Source organism: Dipodomys merriami, unplaced genomic scaffold, assembly GCF_024711535.1.
Source record: "Dipodomys merriami isolate MVZ:Mamm:240054 unplaced genomic scaffold, mDipMer1.0.p SCAF_2, whole genome shotgun sequence".
Classification (NCBI taxonomy): domain Eukaryota; kingdom Metazoa; phylum Chordata; class Mammalia; order Rodentia; family Heteromyidae; genus Dipodomys; species Dipodomys merriami.
The window spans coordinates 120,866,027-120,888,931 of NW_027203381.1; the positions used below are offsets into that span (position 1 = coordinate 120,866,027).

At 59.6% G+C, this 22,905-nt stretch overlaps 1 protein-coding gene across 6 annotated transcripts in view; it reads left to right on the forward strand.

Annotated features, from left to right (window-relative positions):
* Window positions 1–22,905, forward strand: part of Agpat3 (1-acylglycerol-3-phosphate O-acyltransferase 3) — a 67,141-nt gene that overhangs the window by 20,154 nt on the left and 24,082 nt on the right. For 2 of the 6 annotated variants that reach the window (XM_070030789.1, XM_070030790.1), the window contains exon 2: window positions 5,818–5,886. The exons of 2 other annotated variants lie outside the window; for them this stretch is intronic. The gene's annotated coding sequence lies outside the window, so the exon portion shown is untranslated. Of the gene's footprint in view, window positions 1–5,817; window positions 5,887–10,217; window positions 10,339–22,400; window positions 22,511–22,905 lie in introns of those variants that run through there. 2 more of the 6 variants (XM_070030791.1, XM_070030794.1) reach the window with 2 other exon arrangements.

A 22,905-nucleotide genomic window follows, 5' to 3' on the forward strand; every position in this document is an offset into this window, starting at 1 on the left:
TTTCATTATTCCATTTCTACATGTTTACCAAATATGCTAATCAGTTTCACCCCCTCTCTCCACTCCACTCTCCTTTCTTCTTCCAACGATAATTGGAACAGGTTTCACTTTTCTATTAGCAAACAATGCTATCATTGTGGCCATCTTCACCCTCTTTCACCATCTCTGCTACCCCACCTTCCTGAGTGAGCCCCGGCTCCCTGAGAGCCTCCCCTCCCCCTCCCACCTCCCCCCTGCTCCCTGAGGGCCTCTCCCTCCCCCCCTCCCTGAGAGCCTCCCCCCCTCCCTGAGAGCCTCCCCCCTTCCCTGAGAGCCTCCCCCCTTCCCTGAGAAGCCTCCCCCCCCATGCTCTTGTTGGCTTTCATTGAGATTTTCTGCTGTTTTCATACATACTGGGAATGCATTTCAACCTGACCCCCTCTGTCTTTAAACAAACTTATTGTAAAGGTGATGGACAGAGGGTTATGGCTACGCAAGTCAGCTCATGATGCATTTCCTTTTGAACAGTGTCACACCTCCCTCATTCTCCCCCAGCTTTCCCCTCCCAACTTCCCTGCTCCTAATGTTGTATAGCTCATTTCCAACATAATGTCTAGGTCTAGCTCTCCTCTTCCTTTCCCCTTCCTCCTTCCCCTTCCCCTCCTAAGTTCTGGAGTGCTCAGGCCCTGTTTATCCATACAGGTTTTAGGTATATGCGCACACGCGCACACGCACACACACGCACACACACATGTGCACACACACATATACACACACGCACACACACATACGTGCACACAAACATGCACGCACACACACATGCGCACACACGCGCACACACACACACACACACACACACACATATACACACACAGATGTACGACGATGCATGGGCTCCAATCCGGCTTCCACCTATGAGTGAAAACGTGATATTTTGTTTTTTTTTCACCTCAGCTTCTCTTTCATGATGTCCTCTAATTGCATTCATTTTCTGATAAAATGACATGATGTCATTTTTCATTCTGGTGGAGTAATGTTTCTGCGCCTTTTTATCCGCTCATCTGATGCAGGTGCCTGGATTGGGCATTGGCGGAAGCATGGTGGGTTTCTGTGCTGAGGACGTGTGTGGGGGCTCTTCTCCACAAGAGGCGGGAGGCCTGATTTCCAGGGCAGCTGCAGACAGCAGCCATTGTCCCTCTGAAAACCAAGCACTGCTGCTGCTCCACCCTGTACAGGATCCAATGTGGATTTGTAGGTTCTAGAAAGGCTTTCGGTCACCCAGGGCCATCATGGAGAAGATGGTCAAGTAATCTAGTTACCTGTGTGTGTGTGTGTGTGTGTGTGTGTGTGTGTGTGTGTGTGTGTGTGTGTGTGTGTGTACATGCATGTCAGTCCTAGGGCTTCAAGTCAGGGCCTGGGCGCTGTCCCTGAGCTTTTTCAGCTGAAGGCTAGAGCTCTACTACTTGAGACACAGTTCTACCTCTGGCTTTTTTGGTGGTTAATTGGGACAGAGTTTCATGGACTTTCCTACTTGAGCTGGTTTTGACTGTGATCTTCAGATCTCAGGCTCTTGTAGGATCAGTTTTGATTAGGTAATGAGGAAGAATTGGGAGTGGGTATTGTGGGTAAGAGAATTCCATTTGTAACTAGGAAGAAGGTCTGAGTAGGGAGGGGTCGTGACTCAGAATAGGAAGGGATAGAGAATTGAGTTCAGATATGTTGATTTCAATAAAAGGAAGAGAACTATACAATTAGATACAACAATCAACTGAATCCAAATAAAAACAAGGGCATATGCGACACCGTAGAGTTTTGTTTGTTCTTGTCTGTCTATATATCTGTATTATATGTAGCGTCCTCTTTGGCTCAGGTGTGTGGGTTTGCTTCTCTCGGGAGACCTTACCTGGTGGGGTAAGGGGGCGGGACGGGGGTGGGAAGCTGCCTTTATATAACAGCTGTCCGGGTAGCTGGTTGGCACTTCCCTCTGTGTGTGGGTTTGCTGGAGGACCTGCAGTGCTTTCTGCACTTTGACCTACGCCACCACACGGCCCATGTCCCACGGCCCACCACTCCACGGCCCACCGCCCACGCCCCACCGCCCCCTCCCAGGCGTTTGCTCACTGGCTTTGCAAGGATTCCCCAGTTCTCTATGCTGGTGCAGCCGCCCTCAGGACACAGCCCCTGCCTCCCGCTGCAGCGCCGCCCCTACCCACTTCCCAGGCAGCCACTGCCACACGCCTCCCGTGCACACGCCTCCGTGCACACTCCTCCCGTGCACACTCTCCCATGCACACTCCTCCCGTGCACATGCCTCCTGTTCACACGCCTCCGTGCACACTCTCCCGTGCACACGCCTCCTGTTCACACGCCTCCGTGCACACTCTCCCATGCACACGCCTCCCGTGCACATGCCTCCGTGCACACTCCTCCCGTGCACACGCCTCCGTGCACACTCCCATGCACACGCCTCCCGTGCACACGCCTCCCGTGCACACCCCTCCTGTTCACACGCCTCCGTGCACACTCCCATGCACACGCCTCCCGTGCACACGCCTCCCGTGCACACGCCTCCCCTCCACACTCCTCCTGTGCACACTCCTCCTGTACACGCCTCTCATGCACACACCTCCCGTACACAGGCCTCCCATGCACACTCCTCTGGTGCACACTCCTCCCATGCACACGCCTTTCCTGGTCCTGTGGCAAGGCCCCCATGACTCGTTAGGCTGTGATTGGTCCCTGAGCTTTTTTGCTCAAGGCTACCACTCTACCACCTGAGCTGCAGCTCCACTTCTGGCTTTTTGGTGGTTAATCGGAAGTGAGAGGCTCACAGACTTTCCTGCCTGGGCTGGCTTCAAATCTCGGTCCTCAGACCTCAGCCTTCTGAATAGTGTTCCAGTTAGTTTTGGGATTGGATTTCATTTTCTGCCTGAGTTTGTATGGTTGGTTATCTTATTTACAGTTAAAAAAATTGAGTCAGTTATTGGGGCCTGGGTATTACCCCTTAGCTTTTTTGCTCAAGACTAGTGCTCTACTATTTGAGCTATAGCTCCACTTCTGGTTCTCTGGTGGATTGTTGGAGATGAGAGTCTCATGGACTTTCCTGCCCAAGCTAGCCTTGAACATGATCCTCAGATCTCAGCCTCCTGAGTAGCTGGGATCGCAGGTGTGAACAACCCTCTAACCTTTCTTCTGTAAACAACAACAGTAAACAACAACAGTACAAAGCAACCAGCAGTAAGATGTCGGCAAGGTGGTTGTCCTCCCTCACCGGTAACGGGCAGATTTACTTCCTGCACGTCCTGTAATGTGGCATGAGGATGACAGAATGTGCTTGTCCAGCGAAGTGGGCAAGCACCCTTGATGCGCTGGTCCTAAGCGAGCAGCTTTATTGGGATGAAGGCCGAGGCAGCTAATCTCACACACGCAGAACTCGGCATCCCACGCGAAGCCTGGTGTCTAGCAGCCGACCTAAGCACACTCTCCACCAGGAGAATTCAGATGGGGAGCAAGTCCGCGGGCAGAGCTGGCTGGGCGCTGCCAGTCTCCATCCGGAGGCCGGCGGCAAGCACGGCTGTGGAGTGTGCATCGCATGTCCACTCTACATGTCCAGTAAGAGAACGTGAGAAAACAAAAGCTATGAAAGCAGCCCTGAGTAATACTTCTAGAGACGGAAAATGTGCTGAGTCAGATCGGTGGTGGGTGAGATGTGGCAGGAGAGGCCGGTGGACTGGAAGACACAGTGTGTGGCACAGAGCCCTTTGCTAGATGGAGGGCAGACAGCCAGGGACACACAGGCCGGCCACGCCCCGTCGGAGGAGCAGGGAGGCGGGGCTCTGGGAAGGAGGGGTGTGGGGAAACGAACATGGAAAAAGTAGCTTGAGTCATTCTAATTTGGCGAAAACTCGGATCTGAGAAGCACAACGAACGTCCAGCTGAAGAAGCCATAGGAAGACCTTAGGGGCACACGCAGGCTTCTGGGAGCCGCCCAGGAAAATCTCCAGAGGGCCTTTGCTCGCTCGCTGCTTTTTTTTTTTTTTTGTCCTGGGGCTTGAACTCTGGGCCTGGGTGCTGTCCCTCAGCTCTTCAGCTCAAGGCTAGTGCTCTACCACTAGAGCCACAGCACCAATTCTCGCTTTCTGAGTGGTTTTTATTGGAGATAAGAGTCTCATGGACTTTCCTGTCCTGGCTGGCTTTGAACCTCTGTTCTCATCTCTCAGCCTCCTGAGTAGCTCGGATGACAGGCGTGAGCCACCAGCGCCCGGCTTTGCTTGCTTCTTAAAAGCTGCCAGAGGCAGCATCTTGTTGCATACCAAGGATCAGAGATGAAAATTAAATTCTCTCATAAATCATGCAGATCAAAGGCAATGGACAAACAGACAGACAGACTGATGTCTTCAACATGTTGGAGGATAGCCAGGCATGGTGGTGCAGGCCTGTAATTCCAGCACTTGGGTGTTGGAGACAGGAGGACCGATGGTTCAAGCCCAGCCTAGGCTATGTACTGAGACCCTATAACTAATAACAATAAAATTGAAAAATAAGATACTGAGAGCCAAGGTCTGGGGCTCAGTGGAGAGTGATGGTCTGGCGTGGAAATTCCCTGCCTGAAATACCTAAAACAAAAGCATCCCACAGTGAGCATTCAGAAGTTGTGGCGTTCACTACTTCACGTCTTTGGTTTTTAAGATAACGTTTTGGTGTATAGACCAGGGTGGCCTTGAGCGCCCTTCCTGCAGTCTCATCTCCTGTCTGCTCTGCTGGGCGGTGTGCAGGAGCTGTGTGCCACGCACCACTCCTTACCCTATTAGAACACTAAGTAGAAATGTACCATCGCCTTAAATATCAAAGCGAGAGCCGGGCGCTGGTGGCTCACGCCTGTAATCCTAGCTACTCAGGAGGCTGAGATCTGAGAATCGCGGTTCAAAGCCAGCCTGGGCAGGAGAGACCGTGAGACTCCTATCTCCAATAAACCACCAGAAAACCGGAAGTGGTGCTGTGGCTCAAGTGGTAGAGTGCTCGCCTTGAGCTGAAGAGCTGAGGGACAGCGCCCAAGCCCAGAGTTCAAGCCCCACGACCGACCAAAAAAAAAAAAAAAAAAAAAAAAATCAAAGCGAAAGCCATGCGGCTTGTAGAAAAGCTGCCCCACTGTGATGCTAGCAGCAAACTTCAGGGGAGCCGGGAGCCGGGCAGTGCAGGCTGGCGTGGCCCCGTGGGCCCCCTTCCTTGTCGTCCCCTGCGGGAGCCAGGGGACAGCTTGCCACGCGTGCGTGACCTGCTCGAACCTGACACTGTGCTCAGCGAAGACACAGGTGGCCGCCAGCAGCCTGACTGTTTTCTCTTTGGAGCCCTAGGTTCAGGGGTGCTGGTGGTAGGGGTGGGGGGTGGGGGGGAGGTGGGAAAGTTCTGGAACTGGTAGAGGCAGGGCCGCCCAGCACGGTGCGGTGCGTGCTCGGAGCTGCCCGGCTGGGTGTCACTCGTGGTGAAGATGGAGAGATTTCTGTGCATTTTACTGAAATTCCGTTTCTTTTTGGCGGTTCTGGGGTTGAACTCCCCCGCCTCCAGTTTACTGTACGTGGGCAAAGGCGTTTGCTGACTGGACTCCAGCGGCTCCGGCTCGGGTGTGGGTGAGGAGGGGCGGTGGACGGGGCTCTGGACGTGACCTCTGGCCTCCCAGGCAGTGGGAGGCCTCCCTGCCAGGCCTGGGACCCCGTGGTGTTTGCTTCTGCTCCTGGGGTGCCCCCAGTGGGGGGAGACAGCTATGCACAGAAGGCTGTGCCCCAAGTCCCACCTGGCCCTCCAGACCCTGTCACAGCTCAGCCGGTGTCTCCCTCCCAGGCCCCTGAGAGACACCTCTGCTGACCCTTCCGAGGACAGTCGCCGCCGGCCCTGCTGACCTGTGCCTTGGTGAGTGAGCAACGCTTGTGTTTGTCTCTTCGGGGGAGCGGAAGCCTGGGGCTGCGCCCATCAGAGCGCCCTGCTGAGACGCAGTTGGTGGGGCTGTGAGCTCTGGGGCCGGGACTGGCCGTGATAAGTGCGCTTCCCCTTCCCTTCCCTTCCCTTCCCTTCCCTTCCCTTCCCTTCCCTTCCCTTCCCTTCCCTTCCCTTCCCTTCCCTTCCCTTTTTCTTTCCCTTTCCCTTTCTTTTTCCTTTCCCTTTCTTTTTCCTTTCCTTTTCCTTCCCTTTCCCTTTCTTTCTCCCTCTCCCTCTCCCTCTCCCTTTCCTTTTCCTTTCCTTGGACTCAAACTCAGGGCCTAGATGCAGTCAGTGAGCTTTGCACTCAAGGCTAGCTCTCCGTCCCTTTGAGCCACAGCTCCACTTCCACTTTTCTGGGGGTTAATTGGAGATAAGTCTCATGGACTTTCCTTCCCAGGTTGGTTTTGAACCATGATCCTCAGATCACAGCCTTGTGAGTAGCTAGGATTATAGGCGTGAGCCACCAGTGCCCGGCCAGTATTTTATTTTCTATAAATTAAATATCATTAGAAGCCAGGCGTAATAGTGCACACTTGCAAACCCAGCACCAAAGAGGCGAGGCAGGAGAATCATGAATCAAAGCCAGCCTGGGCTTCATAAGGAGACACTGGCTCTGAGAATAATCTCCCCTCAAAAGACCCTCATAGGATTAAGAGTCTTTTAACCTGAATGCTGATCTCACCTTTTGTCTGTTTATAGTTTGATTTGGGTAAAGTCAGATTACCTATGTGACTGCTAAGTACCTCCACTGTGTCTGAGTTAGGGTGGCTCTGTTTAACAGCTGGTGACCTAATGACAGACTTGGCAGCTCCCTCCACAGTATCAGCCACGGCTCCTGCTTGCTGTTTCTGTTCCTTATTGATTGCTTTGCTGTGGTGGTGTTACATTGTTGCACCAGAGAAAACTATGCCAGCCTTTCCTGAAGTTCAACTCTCCCTGCTTTCCCCGCTTTCCCTGCTCTGCCTGACCTCCCTGCTCTCCATGCCTCCATGTCTCCCTGCTCTCCCTGTTCTCCATGTTGGCTTTCTTTTGGCTTAGTTAGAGTTCGCCTGGCCCAGTGTGGACAGCTCACGGGAGCTGGTGCAGCGCTCACTGGCTGTACGGGAGCCGGCAGGGCCTCGGGTGGGCTCCGCTTCCTGCAGGTGTGTGGCAGTGGCGTGTGTCTGGGGGAGAAAATGACCGTCTGCGTTCTGAGCAAAATGAAACCTCTGGGAGGATCCGAGTGAGAGGCAGCTTGGTCTGCTTTTCTAGGGCTGAGGCTCAAGCCCCTCTCCCCAGGAGAGCTGGGGCAGTGGGGAGGAGGAGGCGGCTGGCAGGCTGGTCTCGTGGCCGGGCGCCTGTGGAGTGTCACGGGCTGGGCGCAGTGGGTCAGTGTGAGGAGGGCAGGACGGGGGTGTCCTCACGGCCTGCTTGGTCCTCACCGGTACGTTTCTAGCAGCACTTTCCTCCTGAAGGCTGTCCCGAGAGCTGCGGATGTCCATGAAGAGGCACCGCTCAGGCCCCAGGGACCCCAGGGTACTGGATGAGCCATCACCCAGAGCGCGAGTTTTCAAAGAGGTGCTGCGTAGGCCTGAGCTCAGTGTGGCTGCAGGGGCTGTGTGCGGCCTCTCAGTGACGGCCGGGAGTCGGGTCAGGAGGCCAGGGCCCAGCTGAGGGAGTGTGTCTCCCCACCTGGGCCCTGCGCTGGGGCTGGGACGGGCATTTCTGCGGACTTTCTTACATGATCTGAGATCCCTTTTGAGGCAGGCGGGAGTGGGAGGGGCGCCTTCCGCCTGTCCAGCCCGGGCCTCCCCGCCCCCCCCCCCCCCCCCCCGTTCCTCCAGAGCCCAGCTCTGAGAACCTACAACGCCCGCGTTCCCTGCGGCAGAGTGGAGGTGACCGGAGCCCCTCAGCCCTGCAGAGCCGGCCCTGACCCGGCGGGCGCCTGCTGCCTGCGCATCTCTGCTGCATCTTCTGGTCTGCCATGGCTGAGACGGCCAGCCCACGCCACGGCGGCCAGCACACGGCCCCCGAGCTCTGGCGGGAGCCCCGCAGGCGGTCATGCGGACCCCTCGGGATGCAGGAACAGAGCCGGGTGGACGGCTGTGCTCCCGCCTCAGCCTGGAGAGGGGCGGTCAGCCTGGCCACGGCCAGGGTTCGTACAGGCCCCGCACCTCTGTGAGCGAAGCCGGGCAGCAAATGGTCACACTCGCCCAGTGCTCCAGGATGCACTCTCAGCGTGGGGCTGCACGCCCCTGCCACGCCACGCCGCCACGCCGCCATGCCAGGGCCCAAGGCCCTGGCGTTTTGGCCATGTGTGAAAGCTGGGGGAGGAAGAGCCATGGCCCGAGGCCTAGCGTTCCCCCGCATAGTGAGAGGCCAGGGCGGTGACTGCCACAGACCAGGTGGAGCTCCGGCTGCCGCAGGGCCTGGCCTGGCCGGGCTCTGACCCCGCCCAGTCAGGCTGTGTCTTAAAGAAAGGCAGACAGCCTGTCTGGGAAGAAACAAACCTTATCAGTCAGTCAGTGTTCAGGACAGACAGACTGTTGCAAACACCTTCTGCAAGCAAATTAATTTTTATGAATACTTACATGTTAATATAGAAGTAAATTATACTTATAAAAACGAATCACAGAACCAAATCTAGTCATTAAAACTGCATTCTTTTTCCCGCACAAACTTGTTTTTTCTACTCTTTCTGAGATACAAGTTTTTATGTTTTTAAATTTTTCTTTTTTTCCTTTTTTTTGGGTCTGGTCGTGGGGCCTGAACTCTGGGCCTGGGCGCTGTCCCTCAGTTCTTCAGCTCACGGCTAGCACTCTACCACTTGAGCCACAGTGCCATTTCCAGCTTTTTTCTTTTTACTTATGTGGTGCTGAGGAATTGAACCCAGGGCCTCATGAATGCAAGGCAAGCGCTCTACCACTGAGCCACCTTCCCAGCCCTAAATGTTTCTTATTATTATAAAGCTGATGAACAAAGGGGTTATAGTTCTGTAAGTCAGGTAAAGAATACTATTTCTTTAAAATTGCATTCTTGTCTGGTACCAGTGGCTCACATCTGTGATCTCAGCTACTCAGGAAGTTGCGATCTCAGAATCCAAGTATGAAGCTGGCCCAGGTGGAAAAATCTAGAAGACTCATCTCTCTCATCTCTGGTTATCCTCTGAAAACCAGAACCAGAGGCATGTCTCAAGTGGTAGAGCACCAGCCATGAGCGAAAAGCGGAGTGAATGTGTGAGTCCAGGCTAGCCCAGTACTGTCACACGTACACACACGCGCACACACACACACATGCACAACACACATGCACAACCAAATTGCATTCTTTCCCTCATCTAGAATCCTCCTCAAGAGTTGGGACCAAGTCGGGCACTGGTGGCTCATGACTGTCATCCTAGCTACTCAAGAGGCTGAGATCTCAGGATTGCAGTTCAAAGCCAGCCTGGGCACAAAAGTCCGTGAGACCCTGATCTCCAGTGGACCACCAGAAAACTGAAAGTGGCTCTGTGGCTCAAGTGGTAGAGTGCTCGCCTTGAGCTGAAGAACTGCCCCACGACTGACAAAAAAAAAAAAAAAAAAAAAAAAAAAAAAGATTTGGGACCAACATGTGAGAACAAACAAGCCTGCAGGTACTGACCGACCTTGTCTTGGTCGTAACACAGCTCTGTGCAGTGGGTTTAACTTGCCTTGCTGTGCATAGACAGCCTCGTCTAAGGCCCGTCCCTTCTCACATACATCCCAAACCGCGTGCCCGGCGTGTCTGTGAGGCCCCTGCACACATTGAGCCACCGCGTGGCGTGGACTCTGCTTTCCTAGGCAGGCGTTCAGCTCAGTGGTTGGAGATAATGTATCAGTGTATCAGTGGGGGCTGAGGGTTAACGAGTAACCAGCTCTGGGCTGTTCCTGGGCTAACGGCCTCTGTGTCCTTAGCAGATGCCGAGCCCTGTCCTGGAGCTCGGCAGTACTGTGCAGAGCTGGTGCGTGGCTTCCTCTGCCCCGAGTGCGGCAGTGCTGGCTCCTGGGATGACCTCCATGGTGCCTCTGACCCTGGTGCTGTTCTGGCGGTCTGGCAAACGTGGACACACGGTGTGCTGTGTGGGAGTGGATCCCGTAGAGTGGCGACATTCCTTCTTTCAAAGTCAAACCTGGGTCCCCAGATCAAAGTGCGCAAGCTGCGGCTGGCGTGGCGGGGGCGTGGCCGGGCTGCTGGTGGGATATATGAGGCGGTGTCCACGCGGGAGGAGTTAGGATCGACGGGCGTGCCGGCGCGGCGCGTCTGGCCTCTGTTCTCGGGGCAGGGAGCGCGCCAGACCCGTGCGGCTGCCCGCTGTGCCTTCCGACCCTCGGCCAGAGCCTCTGCCCTCAGCTCCCAGCGCTCCAAACTATGGAGGAGAAGCTGCAAGTAGGTGGATTGTGAAGCAGGTGCTGGCCAGGGAGGGAGCGAGACTAGCTAAAAAATAACCAGTGCAAAATAGGGCTGGAGCATGTCAGCAGTGGAGCACCTGCCTGCCAAGAAGCAGGCCTGCGTTCCCAGCCCCATGCTGCCCAAAGGGGAGAGAGCTCGGCCTGGATTTTTGTGTTAGAGTCGCGTGGCACTAACTGTCGGCTGTGGAGCAGGAGGCCTGGCGGGCGCGGTGGAGGGCCCTGTGGGCGGCCGTGCTGCTGAGCGCACGCGCAGGTGCCGCTCTCGGGAGAGTGTGGATCTGTCAGCAGGCCTGACAGACGCTGCCGTGCGGGACCTCGGTGCCCTGGAGTCCTGTCCAGGCCAGGGCCCGGGCCAGGAAGTGGCTCCGCCGTGAGCGGTGGCGCCGGGCTCAGGCCTGGCGAGAACTGTCCTGGGACGTGCAGGGCACCGGGGGGGGGGGGGGGGGGGGTGTGTGCAGGGGGAGGGCCGGTGCCCTGGGGCGGTCTTGCGGGGGGAGGGCACAGGGGCTGGGGGCTGAAGACTGGTCTCTGTGGCCCAGACTTCAGTTGTGAGCTGTGTGCGGGGAGACCGGCTGGAAGCAGGAAGCAGGTTGGCTCCTTGTCTTGTGGCCCACAGAACCGGGGAGGCACTGTCGCTCACCAGAGGGCTTCCAGATAGAGAAGGGAGCGCGGCGCTCAGGAGCACTGTCCTGTGGATCCCCGAGTCTTCACGTGGCTGATCTCCCCTCAGGCTTCCCAGAGGTGGGGCAGGGCAGGCCCCAGCCTGCCCCTGGTCACCCGGCCCCCTCAGGAACACATCTCAGCACCACCAGAAGGGATTGTCGGGAATGGCAGTGGCGGTGCTGAGTGTTTGGGTCTTTGTTCTTGAACAGAAATCAAATTCTACCGCCAGAGTGACTTGTATGGCCCCTCCATGCGAGAGAGAGGTGACGGGCTCGAGTGGCTGGGAGGACCTGGGACGGAGCTCCGGCCCCGAGGTCGGTGCCCCTTCCAGAAGCTTTCCCTTCCCACGGGATCTGCCGGGTTGGGGAGCCAGGCACCTCGGCCTGCTGCTCTCTGCCCTCTGCCCAACCTTCGACTACCTTCTGGGCCTCAGCTGGACGCGGGGGCTCCTCCTTGCCCTTTGATCTGCCTTTGAGCACACGCAGGCTTTTCCTTTTGTGTTCACCCCAAGCCCCACCCACGGGCCGCCCAGCGCTGCCCGGCCACGGCCGCTGGACACGGTGCCTGGCCCGGGTCGGGAGGCAGGGCCGCGGTGTGGAGCTGCGGCCGGCGCCCCCGCCCTGCAGAGCTGTCGGGGCTTCGCTGAGCTGACGCGGAAGAGCCCTCGGGCCCTCTGCTGCCCCGTGCCGCCCGCCAGAGCCACGCGTGGCGGCCGCTTTACTGTGGTGGCTCGTGTTTCTGTTTGTGTGTGGGACTCAGACAGGCCTGATGTTGTCTGTGGCATGGTGGCTCACGCGCGTAATCCCAGCCACTCAGGGGGCTGAGGTCATAGCCCAAAGCCTGCCTGGGCAGCAAAGTCCAGGAGACTCTTACTCCAGTGAACTACCAAAAAGCCAGAAGCAGAGCCAAGGCTCAAGTGGTAGAGCGCTAGCCTTGAGCTGAAGAGCTGAGGGACAGCGCCCAGGCTCTGTGTTCAAGCCAACATGCACATGTGCAAACACACACACACAGCACACACATACAGGCGTACACACACACAGGCACGCACACACACGCACACACAAGCACACATACACAGGCACACACACATAGAGGCACACACAGGCACACACACATAGAGGCACACACAGGCACACACACACAGGCGCACACACACACACACAGAGGCACACACAGGTACACACACAGGCACACAGGCACACACAGAGGCACACACAGAGGCACACACACAGGCACACACAGAGGCACACACAGAGGCACACACACACACAGAGGCACACACAGAGGCACACACACACACAGAGGCACACACACACACAGAGGCACACACAGAGGCACACACACAGGCACACACACACACAGAGGCACACACAGAGGCACACACACACACAGAGGCACACACAGAGGCACACACACACACAGAGGCACACACACAGGCACACACACAGGCACACACACACACAGAGGCACACACAGAGGCACACACACACACACAGGCACACACACAGCGCTTCTTCCTTCCAGGCCGCAGGCCTCCTGGAGGAGGCTCTGTCCAGGCTCTCGGGCCCTCCCTCCGCCTGCTGCAGGCCGTGCTTCCACGGCCTCTCCTGTCCCTGACCCTGTGGCATGAATGAGGAGCCTGCCCGGCTGCCCCGCGAGGGGCTGCCAGGGGTAAGAGCAGGCCCAGCAGGCCTGGCACCTCCAAGCCCCCACAGCTCCCCTGGAAACCTGCCCACCGGCCGGCTGAGCCACAGGTAAGATGGTTGCTCTCCAGCCATCATCCTGGCCGCAGCCGGAGCACGGCGGGGTGCTGGGTGGGGGTGGGCGGAGAGGAGATAGGGTGGCAGCCATGCCCCTCAGACCCATGGTGTCCGAGTCTGCCCTCGTAGAGGGCGCTCCCCGGCCGTCTCCACAGCAACCACTGGCCGAGGAGTCCTGCCCCTTCCCCGGGCCGTGAGCGACCTGGGCTGGCGCGCCAGCTGCCCTCTGATGTGTTTGTGTGCCATCCCACCTGGGCAGCGGCTAGATCTCCCCGTCTTCCCTGTCCCTCTGTGCAGACACACGCCATGCCACGCCACCCATGACCCACATGGCCGAGCCCCCGTGTTCCCTTGGGGCCCAGTGGTGGTTGGGGGGGGGTTGAGGAGAAACCGCTGCATCCCAAACGCCTGAGCGAAAGCAGCTGGGGGCGGGGTCCCCTGGTGTTTTCCCAGCGCCAGCCGCTTGTTGAAATGCTATTTTGGATATATTGAATCAGGTGAAATATTCCCCCCACACACACTTTTTTTTTTTTTTTTTTTGGTCGGTCGTGGGGCCTGAACTCTGGGCCTGGGCGCTGTCCCTCAGCTCTTCAGCTCAAGGTGAGCGCTCTACCACTTGAGCCACAGCGCCACTTTCGGCTTTTTTCTTTTTGCTTATGTGGTGCTGAGGAATTGAACCCAGAGCCTCAGGCATGCAAGGCAAGTGCTCTACCACTGAGCCACCTTCCCAGCCCTTTCCCCCCTTTTTAAATTGTGATTAACTGATTACAATAATCTCACAAATTTCATAGTCTTGTGAGATAGTGATACACACATTCTAACCTTCATGGGGCAAATTGTCTTTATCGTGGTCTATAAAGTTTGTGAATTTGAAATATTTTCTTTTTAAAATCTTTTTATTATTTTATTGTCATCATGAAGGTGGTCTACAGAGGGATTACTGTTTTGTAAGTCAGGTAATAGGTACTTTTTTTTTTTTTTTTTGCCAGCCTTGGGGCTTGAACTCATGGCCTGGACACTGTTCACTATTCCTGGCTAGCGCTCTACCACTTGATCTACAGTGCCACTTCCAGCTTTTTCTGTGTATGTGGCACTGAGGAATGCTATGTGAGCACTCTAAGGTGAGCGCTGAGGTTTACTCAGAATCTGGAAAATCACTAAATCTCTCCGCACCTGATCATGTTGGTCGTTTACTTTTCGCTCACCTATTCTGTCCTATTTCATTTCACATAATGGAGGAGTACATAGTGAAATACTTCCTTCAGGTCCATTCCACATTTTTTATTTTTATTTTTTACCTGCCTGCTAGAGTGTTTTAAATGGCACCGCGTCCCATGGGCCTGGCTGACTGGTTTGCCTTGAATGGCCTTGGGAGATCCTAGCTCTGCCCTGGGGGCCGCCGCCCGCCCGTCGGCTCTGTGCCAGGTTGTGAAATGGGCGCGGTTCCCACTCAGGCGGGGTGCGCTGTCAGCACTGTCTCCTGCTGCGCGGTTTCTCCAGGGACTGCCGTCACTTTGATGACAGCGGATTCGAATCCACCTGGCCTGATTAGGTGTGACCCACGTGGGATCTGAGGAGGGCTGGGGAGGGCCTGGCGTGGGAGATCTCTTGGGCACGGGCACAGGGCCACTGGTGTGGGAATAAACCCGGCCAGGCTGCAGAAGCATCCAGATGTTTAGGTGAATTCTCTTTTATCCACGCTGGTGGATGGTTGCTGCTAAGCTAAAATGGGTTGATGCAAGTGGGGAGCTGAGCCACCCGGCCACTGCCCGCTGTGCCCATCCCTGAGAACTCAAGGGAGCCGCTGGCCAGCAGCAGAGCGGACAGCTGCGGGCCAGGCAGGAGGAGGCTGCCGGCGGGGGCGGGCTCCCAGGAACAGGCCAGGCTGAGCAGGAGGCGGGATGAAGGACGCGGATCCCAAAAGGCTCAGGAGAGAGCTGTTGGCCCGGCCCCGTGTCCCCTTTGCCCTGGTTCTGGGTGGAGTCTCTGGTGTACCGGGAGGTAGCTGCAGGAATGCTAGAGAAGCGTGTGGTGCCAGCGACCGATGCCCCCCTGCTCACAGGAGCTCATCCACACATGTGCCGCGTACGTAAAACAGATGAGGCGGGAGCATCAGCACAAACCAGGGTGGAGATGGCCAAAGACGTGGTCACAGTTTGGGGGCTAATGAGTGACGTCCTGTTTCCTGCCTGGTTAGAACGGGGCGGGGGGGGGGGGGGAGGCAGCAGCAGGGCCGAGCAGTAGAGAAAAAGGTGTCTGCTTTTGCTACTGGTCTGTCCCAGAACATAGCTCCCGTGTCTGGCGTGCAAGAAGGGCTGGCTAAAGGCCTGGGGCTGGGGGAGGGGCAGGGGCTGGGGCTGGGGCAGGGGCAGGGGCTGGGGCAGGGGCAGGGGCTGGGGCAGGGGCTGGGGCAGGGGCAGGGGCTGGGGTTGGGGCAGGGGCAGGGGCTGGGGCTGGGGCAGGGGCAGGGGCTGGGGCTGGGGCAGGGGCAGGGGCTGGGGCTGGGGCAGGGGCTGGGGCTGGGGCAGGGGGAGGGGCCGGGGCAGGGGCTGGGGCAGGGGCTGGGGCTGGGGCAGGGGCAGGGGCAGGGGCAGGGGCTGGGGCTGGGGCTGGGGCAGGGGCTGGGGCTGGGGCAGGGGCAGGGGCAGGGGCAGGGGCTGGGGCAGGGGCTGGGGCCGGGGCCGGGGCCGGGGTTGGGGCAGGGGCAGGGGCCGGGGCAGGGGCTGGGGCTGGGGCAGGGGCAGGGGCTGGGGCTGGGGCAGGGGGAGGGGCCGGGGCCGGGGCCGGGGCCGGGGCAGGGGGAGGGGCAGGGGCAGGGGCAGGGGCCGGGGCTGGGGTTGGGGCAGGGGCTGGGGCAGGGGGCAGGGGCAGGGGCAGGGGCCGGGGCAGGGGCTGGGGCAGGGGCTGGGGCTGGGGCTGGGGCAGGGGCAGGGGCTGGGGCTGGGTTGGCCGGGAGCCCGGCATGTGTGAGGCCAGCCTACGAGAGGGCTGTGCAAGAGGGCCTGCTGCAGGACAGTGGACTCAAGGGACGGAGGCCAACCATGGCCCCTGTCCCCAGGCCCCTTGGGAGCATAAAGTGGACAGCAAGGTTAGGCTGGACCCAGGAAGCAGGGTTGCCTGGGCTTACCAGGTGCAGGCCTGTCCCCAAACTCAGAGGGCGGGCTGGGCCCCGCCGGCCCCGCCGGCCCATGGTGTCCTTCGCATTCACCACGACGTGCCTGTCTGGGCTGGTCGCCGGCGTGGCTGCGGGCAGGGTGGCCCTCTGCGGGTGGCCTGCCTTGGATAGTGACCACTTGGAGAGGTCACCTCTTCCGGGGGTCCCGGGAGAGCAGCAGGGTGGACAGCCCTGCAGGCCTCCTACTGTGCACAGAAGACCACAGAATGTTCCATGCTGACTGCTGGATCCCTGGGGGTGCTTTGGGTGGCCCTGGGCTGCTGTGTGTTACACACAACCCAGAACCTATGCTGCTGTGTCGCTCGGTCCTGTCTCACCCTGGGGACGGGTGGTGGGCCGCGGTGTCGTGCACAGCACGGGCTGCGTGGGGTCGGGGCCAGACTACAGGGTGTCCACAGATCAGGCTTCAGGCAGAGCGGCTGGAGTGGGCGGCCGTTTTGGTCAGCTCGGCTCCTCCCAGAGCAGCTGACCATAGACTCGGGGGTCACAGACGCTGGCTGTGCGACCTTTCCATCCCATGTAGGTGCGTCCGGGCCGGGTGGGGGCGCTGTGGGCCCTGGCAGCCATCCTGGCCTGCGGCCTTCCCTGGGTGCCCTGGGCCTGCCCGCCCCTCAAGCCCTGTGTTTCCAGTAGGTGACTTTGTGGAAGTAGGTGACCTGGTGCCTTCAGCGTACGGAGGGGGCTGGGGGGAGGGCGGGCGTGGCCCTGCCAGGGCTGCCCTTCCTGCCCGAACCAGCTCCTTTTATTATTTTATGTACTTTTAATTTTTTTTTGTCGGTCGTGGGGCCTGAACTCTGGGCCTGGGCGCTGTCCCTCAGCTCTTCAGCTTGAGCCACAGCGGCTGCAGGCACCGTCCAGCTCTATGGAGGCCCGCAACGCCCCAGCGGGAGCCTGGGCCGAGGCTGGCCCGTTCTCCGGGACCAAAGGCCACGGCAGTGGTGCCACCGAGCTGGCAAGGATCGGAGGGCGCGGCACACGGATGGGGGGAGGCTGCGCGTGGCGGCAGCGGTGGCTGTGCCGGGTCGCCGAGCCACACTCAGGGCGCGGCCCGAGCTCCCTGGGCAGCGGGGCCTCGTGTCCTCGGGCTCCGGGCCTGGGAGGGGGAAGTCTGAAGCTTGATGAGAAATGTGCCCCAACCTCGAGTGAGTCGCGGCTCAGCAGCTCCGGCCTGCTCCGGCCTGCTCCGGCCTGCTCCGGCCTGCTCCGGCCTGCTCCGTGCTCTTCCCCAGGCTGCAGCCAGAGCGCCGGGACCCCCCGCGGCCTCTCCCACCGAAGCCCCCCCTGCCCCCCGCGGCTCCCTGGCTCCCTGCGCAGGCGCTGGGCAGGCCCGGCAGCCGCTCACACGGAGGCTGGCGGCGTGGCGGCTCCCCAGCGTTCCCCATCCTTCTTCCTTGGCACTGCGGCAAAGCCGCTGCACCTCTCCACTGCCCGCCCTCAGCTCAGGACTGAGCGCAGGAAGCTCCCAGGCTCAGCAGGTTCCTCCCACATGGCCGCACGCTGGGCTGACCCCGACAGCAGAGCTGGCAGGCGGCACGGGACTCGCGCGTGGGTACCAGCACGGCCCTTGTGGAACTGGGGTCGGTGTTGAGTGCGAGGAGGCGGTGCCCTGGCTGTCAGCACCCATCTGCCCACCGGCCCACCGGAGAGGGCATCTGCCACCCAGAAGACTGGAGACAGAGGGGACCGCTCCATGGCCCAGACACACCCAGCCTGCTGGGGTGGCTACCACCGAGCAGTCTCAGCACCCACACCAAACACCCACACCAAACACCCACACCAAACACCCACACCGAGCACTCACACCAAACACCCACACCAAACACCCATACCAAACCCCACACCAAACACCCACACCAAACACCCACACCAAACACCCACACCAAACCCCACACCAAACACCCACACCAAACACCCACACCGAGCACTCACACCAAACACCCACACCAAACACCCACGCCGAGCACCCACACCAAACCCCACACCAAACACCCACACCAAACACCCACACCAAACACCCACACCAAACACCCACACCGAGCACTCACACCAAACACCACACCAAACACCCACACCAAACACCCACGCCAAACACCCACGCCGAGCACCCACACCAAACACCCACACCAAACCCCACACCAAACACCCACACCAAACACCCACGCTGAGCACCCACACCAAACACCCACACCAAACCCCACACCAAAAACCCACACCAAACACCCACACCAAACACCCACGCCGAGCACCCACGCCGAGCACCCACACCGAGCACCCACACCAAACACCCACACCAAACCCCACACCAAACACCCACGCCAAACACCCACGCCAAACACCCACACCAAACACCACACCAAACACCCACACCGAGCACTCACACCAAACACCACACCAAACACCCACACCAAACACCACACCAAACACCCACACCGAGCACTCACACCAAACACCCACACCAAACACCCACACCAAACACCCACACCGAGCACCCACACCAAACACCCACACCAAACACCCACACCAAACACCCACACCTAACACCCACACCAAACACCCACACCAAACACCCACACCAAACCCCACACCAAACACCCACGCCAAACCCCACACCAAACACCCACACCAAACACCCACGCCAAACACCCACACCAAACACCCACACCAAACCCCACACCAAACATCCACACCAAACACCCACGCCAAACACCCACACCAAACACCCACACCGAGCACCCACACCAAACACCACACCAAACACCCACACCGAGCACTCACACCAAACACCCACACCAAACACCCACACCAAACACCCACACCAAACACCCACGCCGAGCACTCACACCAAACACCACACCAAACACCCACGCCGAGCACTCACACCAAACACCCACACCAAACACCCACACCAAACACCCACGCCGAGCACCCACACCAAACACCCACACCAAACCCCACACCAAACACCCACACCAAACACCCACACCGAGCACTCACACCAAACCCCACACCAAACACCCACACCAAACACCCACACCAAACACCCACGCCGAGCACCCACACCAAACACCCACGCCGAGCACCCACACTGAGCTGGGCCACCAGTGCTCTTTCTTTTGGTAATTCTTATTTTGATGTCATTCCTGGGACTTGAACTCAGGGCCTGGGTGTTGTCCCTTGCCTCTTTTACTCGGGGCTGGTGTTCTACCACTTGAGCCACAGCTCCGCCCTGACTCCTTGGTCGTCTATTAGACATAAGAGCCTCACAGTCTTGCCTGGCTTTGACAGCGGTCCTCCGGTCTCAGCCTCCTGGGCAGTTGAGGTTACTGACACGTGTGTCTTTGCTTCACGATGCCCACCAGGGGCCTCCTGAAAGCTCTCTTGGGTGTGTACAGCCATGCCCGCTGTCCCTGCTGGCCATGGCCACCTGCAGAAGGCTGGACAGCTGGGGGCACACTTGTCCAACCTACCCGGACACGAGGCTTCTGGGAATGTAAGTGTTCCCGACACCCAGACGTGAGGTCACCTGCTGTAGTCAGGTGCGCATGCGTGTCACTCCCGCACAGCTAGGTGTGGGTGTGTGTCACTCCCGCACAGCCAGGTGTGGGTGTGTGTCACACCCTTACAGCTAGGTGTGGGTGTGTGTCACTCCCGCACAGCCAGGTGTGGGTGCGTGTCACTCCCGCACAGCTAGGTGTGGGTGTGTGTCACTCCCGCACAGCCAGGTGTGGGTGTGTGTCACACCCTTACAGCTAGGTGTGGGTGCGTGTCACTCCTGCACAGCCAGGTGTGGGTGCGTGTCACTCCCGCACAGCCAGGTGTGGGTGCGTGTCACTCCCGCACAGCTAGGTGTGAGTGTGTGTCACTCCCGCACAGCTAGGTGTGAGTGTGTGTCACTCCTGCACAGCCAGGTATGAGTGTGTGTCACACCCTTACAGGTAGGTGTGGGTGCGTTTCACTCCTGCACAGCCAGGTGTGGGTGCGTGTCACTCCTGCACAGCCAGGTGTGGGTGCGTGTCACTCCTGCACAGCCAGGTGTGAGTGTGTGTCACACCCTTACAGGTAGGTGTGAGTGTGTGTCACTCCCGCACAGCTAGGTGTGAGTGTGTGTCACTCCTGCACAGCCAGGTGTGGGTGCGTGTCACACCCTTACAGGTAGGTGTGGGTGCGTTTCACTCCTGCACAGCCAGGTGTGGGTGCGTGTCACTCCCGCACAGCCAGGTGTGGGTGCATGGCGATCTCTGCCACCTGTGGCAGGCGTGGAAGATAATGGCAACTGTGGCGGGTGCCCCCGCATGGATCAAGGCACCAGAGGTTTGGGTCCCGGGCTCCTCGGGCTCTCACTGAGTGTTTACCCGTTGTTTGGTTAGCATAGTAACCGTGCTCTCCGCGGCCCCGTGGGGGTTAGAAGGACATTTTATCAGCTGGTCTGAGCTCCCTGCCAGCCAGCCTCGCTCCAGACCTCTGCCACCTCTCTCTGCCTGGCCCAAGTGCCCGGAGCGACGCGCGCGTCTGGGTGAGCGTGTCCGCAGCGTGCGCGGGGTGGGGAGGGAACTCTCCCTGGACAGAGGGCAGCGCTGGCTTGGGCCAGGCGTCCCCGCGCAGAATGCCGGGCGGCTTTGTCATCCTCTTCCTCCCCCTCGGCCCCCTGCTCTTCCTTCCCTTCCTTGCCCTCCCCCTCCTTCCCCCTCCTCTCCCCTTCCCTGCCTTCCTGCCCTTGCTGTTGGCCTGACAGGCGGCTTTACAGCTGAGCCAAATGCGGTTTGTAGTCTGCGCGGGGCCTCCTCCAGCTCATTACCCTAATCACCGGAGCGCCAGCGCTGAGGGCGGCGGCTGGGGCTCCAGAGGTGACCTGGGACCTTCTTTGATGCTGGTGCTTGGGGCACCTCTTGTGGCTGCTGTGTGGCTTGGTGGGGCCTGTTTTCTTGAGGCCCAGGACTTGGGAGTGGAGACATGTCTGACTTGTTATGTCTGAGCCAGAGAGATCCCCCGTCTTTTGGTGGCACTGAGTTGGCACCCAGGGCCTCGTGCTGGCTCAGTACAGCCTTTCATGCTTGTAGCTCTTTTCCAGGTAGGATCTCACAGTTCTGCCCAGAACCCCTCTCCAATTGTGGTCTTCTTACTTGCGGCCTACTGTGCCACTAGGATGATAAGCACACACCACTGGGCCTGACTGTGGAGATGGGGTCTCACTAACTCTGCATGGACTGGCCTCAAACTGCAATCCTCAGGGTCTCCGCTGGGGGATGTCTCAGGTAACAGGGATTACAGGCATCAGCTCCCATGCCTGGGTTTGGAAGAGGTTTTAACCTTGAGGCCTTGGGAAGCGTTGGCATCGTGGGCAAGGTCCTGGCTGATTTTGGAGACGCCGCAGTTCTGCCTGGTGGGTGCACTTGCCGTGAGGGTGTAGCTCGGTGCCCAGGCCTGGCGTTGCCAACAACTGCCAACGGGCTGAAGCCTCCCAAAGCGCGTGCATGAGGAGCGGCCCCAGAGGTCGAATCGCAGGTCTGGACCGTCCAGCCCAGGGCACTGTACCCTTTGCAGCCTGAGGGAAGGGCGTAGGGCAGGCCTCCCCATAGGCCTCTTGGGGTCAGGATGCCCACAGGGCCTCGGGGGTCCCAGGGCTGCAGCCACTCTGCATCGGGGCCTATTTCTCAGACATGCACAGTTGCTCTCAGAAAGCAGAGGCCCTTCCCCAAGACCCCGAGCCGGGCGGCAGGCGCTGGGTGGGCGCTGGGCGGGGTGGGTGGGAAGGGGGTCCTGGAGCCTTGCCTCCCCTCCAGAGATCAGCGGTCTCCCTCCCTGCTGGCTTTTAGGGCCAGCAGCCAGTGCACAGGGGCAGGGGTGTCTCGGACCAGGCCGGGGAGTCAGTGCAGCTCAGGGGGGTTAGAGCCACAGGGGACAGCCATCATGGCGAGCCGGGAGCCACGGGACAGGCCACGGCCCCCAGGAGACCGACTCCCAAGGCGCTGCCCAGGGCCATGGTCCTGGTGGTTGGGGCAAGCGTCCACTGCAGGATTCCTGTCTCTCTGTCTCTTGGGGTCTCGGGGACCTTTGCAGCCCGAGTGTTGAGCACGCGGTCTGCATCCCCGACCCACCGCAGCCCACACAGCATCCGCGCTGAGACAGGTGTGCGGCCCGGAGCAGGGCCCAGTGACCTGCATGTGGCCGTCCTGTGACTGCTGTTGGTGGCTCCCGGTGAAAGCCGCTTATTGGATTAGCCTGACCCCAGGGTAGAGCCGGGGCGGGGCAGGCCGTCCTGGGGCCCTGCAGACGCCCGAAGGCTGCTGTTGCTGGGCAGTCCCTCGAGGCGTAGCCGCTGCTTCTCACCGCAGACGGGGCGTGCGGGGCGTGCGGGGCGTGCGGGCTTGGCCGCGACCCCGTTTGAACTGAGTCCTTCGACTTCTAGCTGAGGCCAGGGCCTGCTCTCCACCGGGCGCCTTGTCACCAGCCGCAGGGCAGCGGGGGACCATGCTGGCCAGCTCCTCAGCCTGCCTCTTCTCCGGGGTCTGCGCCGCCCTGGTGGCCGTGGCCCTGGCCTACTACTTCTACTGGTGAGCAGGGGCCGCGCCGCTCCCGCCCTTTCCCACGCGCCCCACGCCCCGAGGGGGTTGGGGGAGCGGGCAGCCGCAGAGCCGCGGGGTCCTGGGCCCTCCCCAGCATGGCTCTCCATGGAATGTTCCCTGGGGACTCGGTTGCCTGTGTGTCCTGGGTCAGAGAGGAGGCGTGTGGCTGCCGGGCTCCCACAGACCCTTCTGCCGTCCTGGGGCCCCGCTGCCCTCGGGTGGCCTGTGAAGCCAGCCTCGTGGTGGGGCTCGGCCTTCCCCGCGGCCACGGCCGGGCTGGCGGGGTGGCCGCCTCGGGCCTGCAGTCTTCAGTCCCCACCCGCCCCATAAGGGTCCAAGGGCACTGTGACCTTGCACAGGTGGGCGACAGAGGCTGTGGTGGA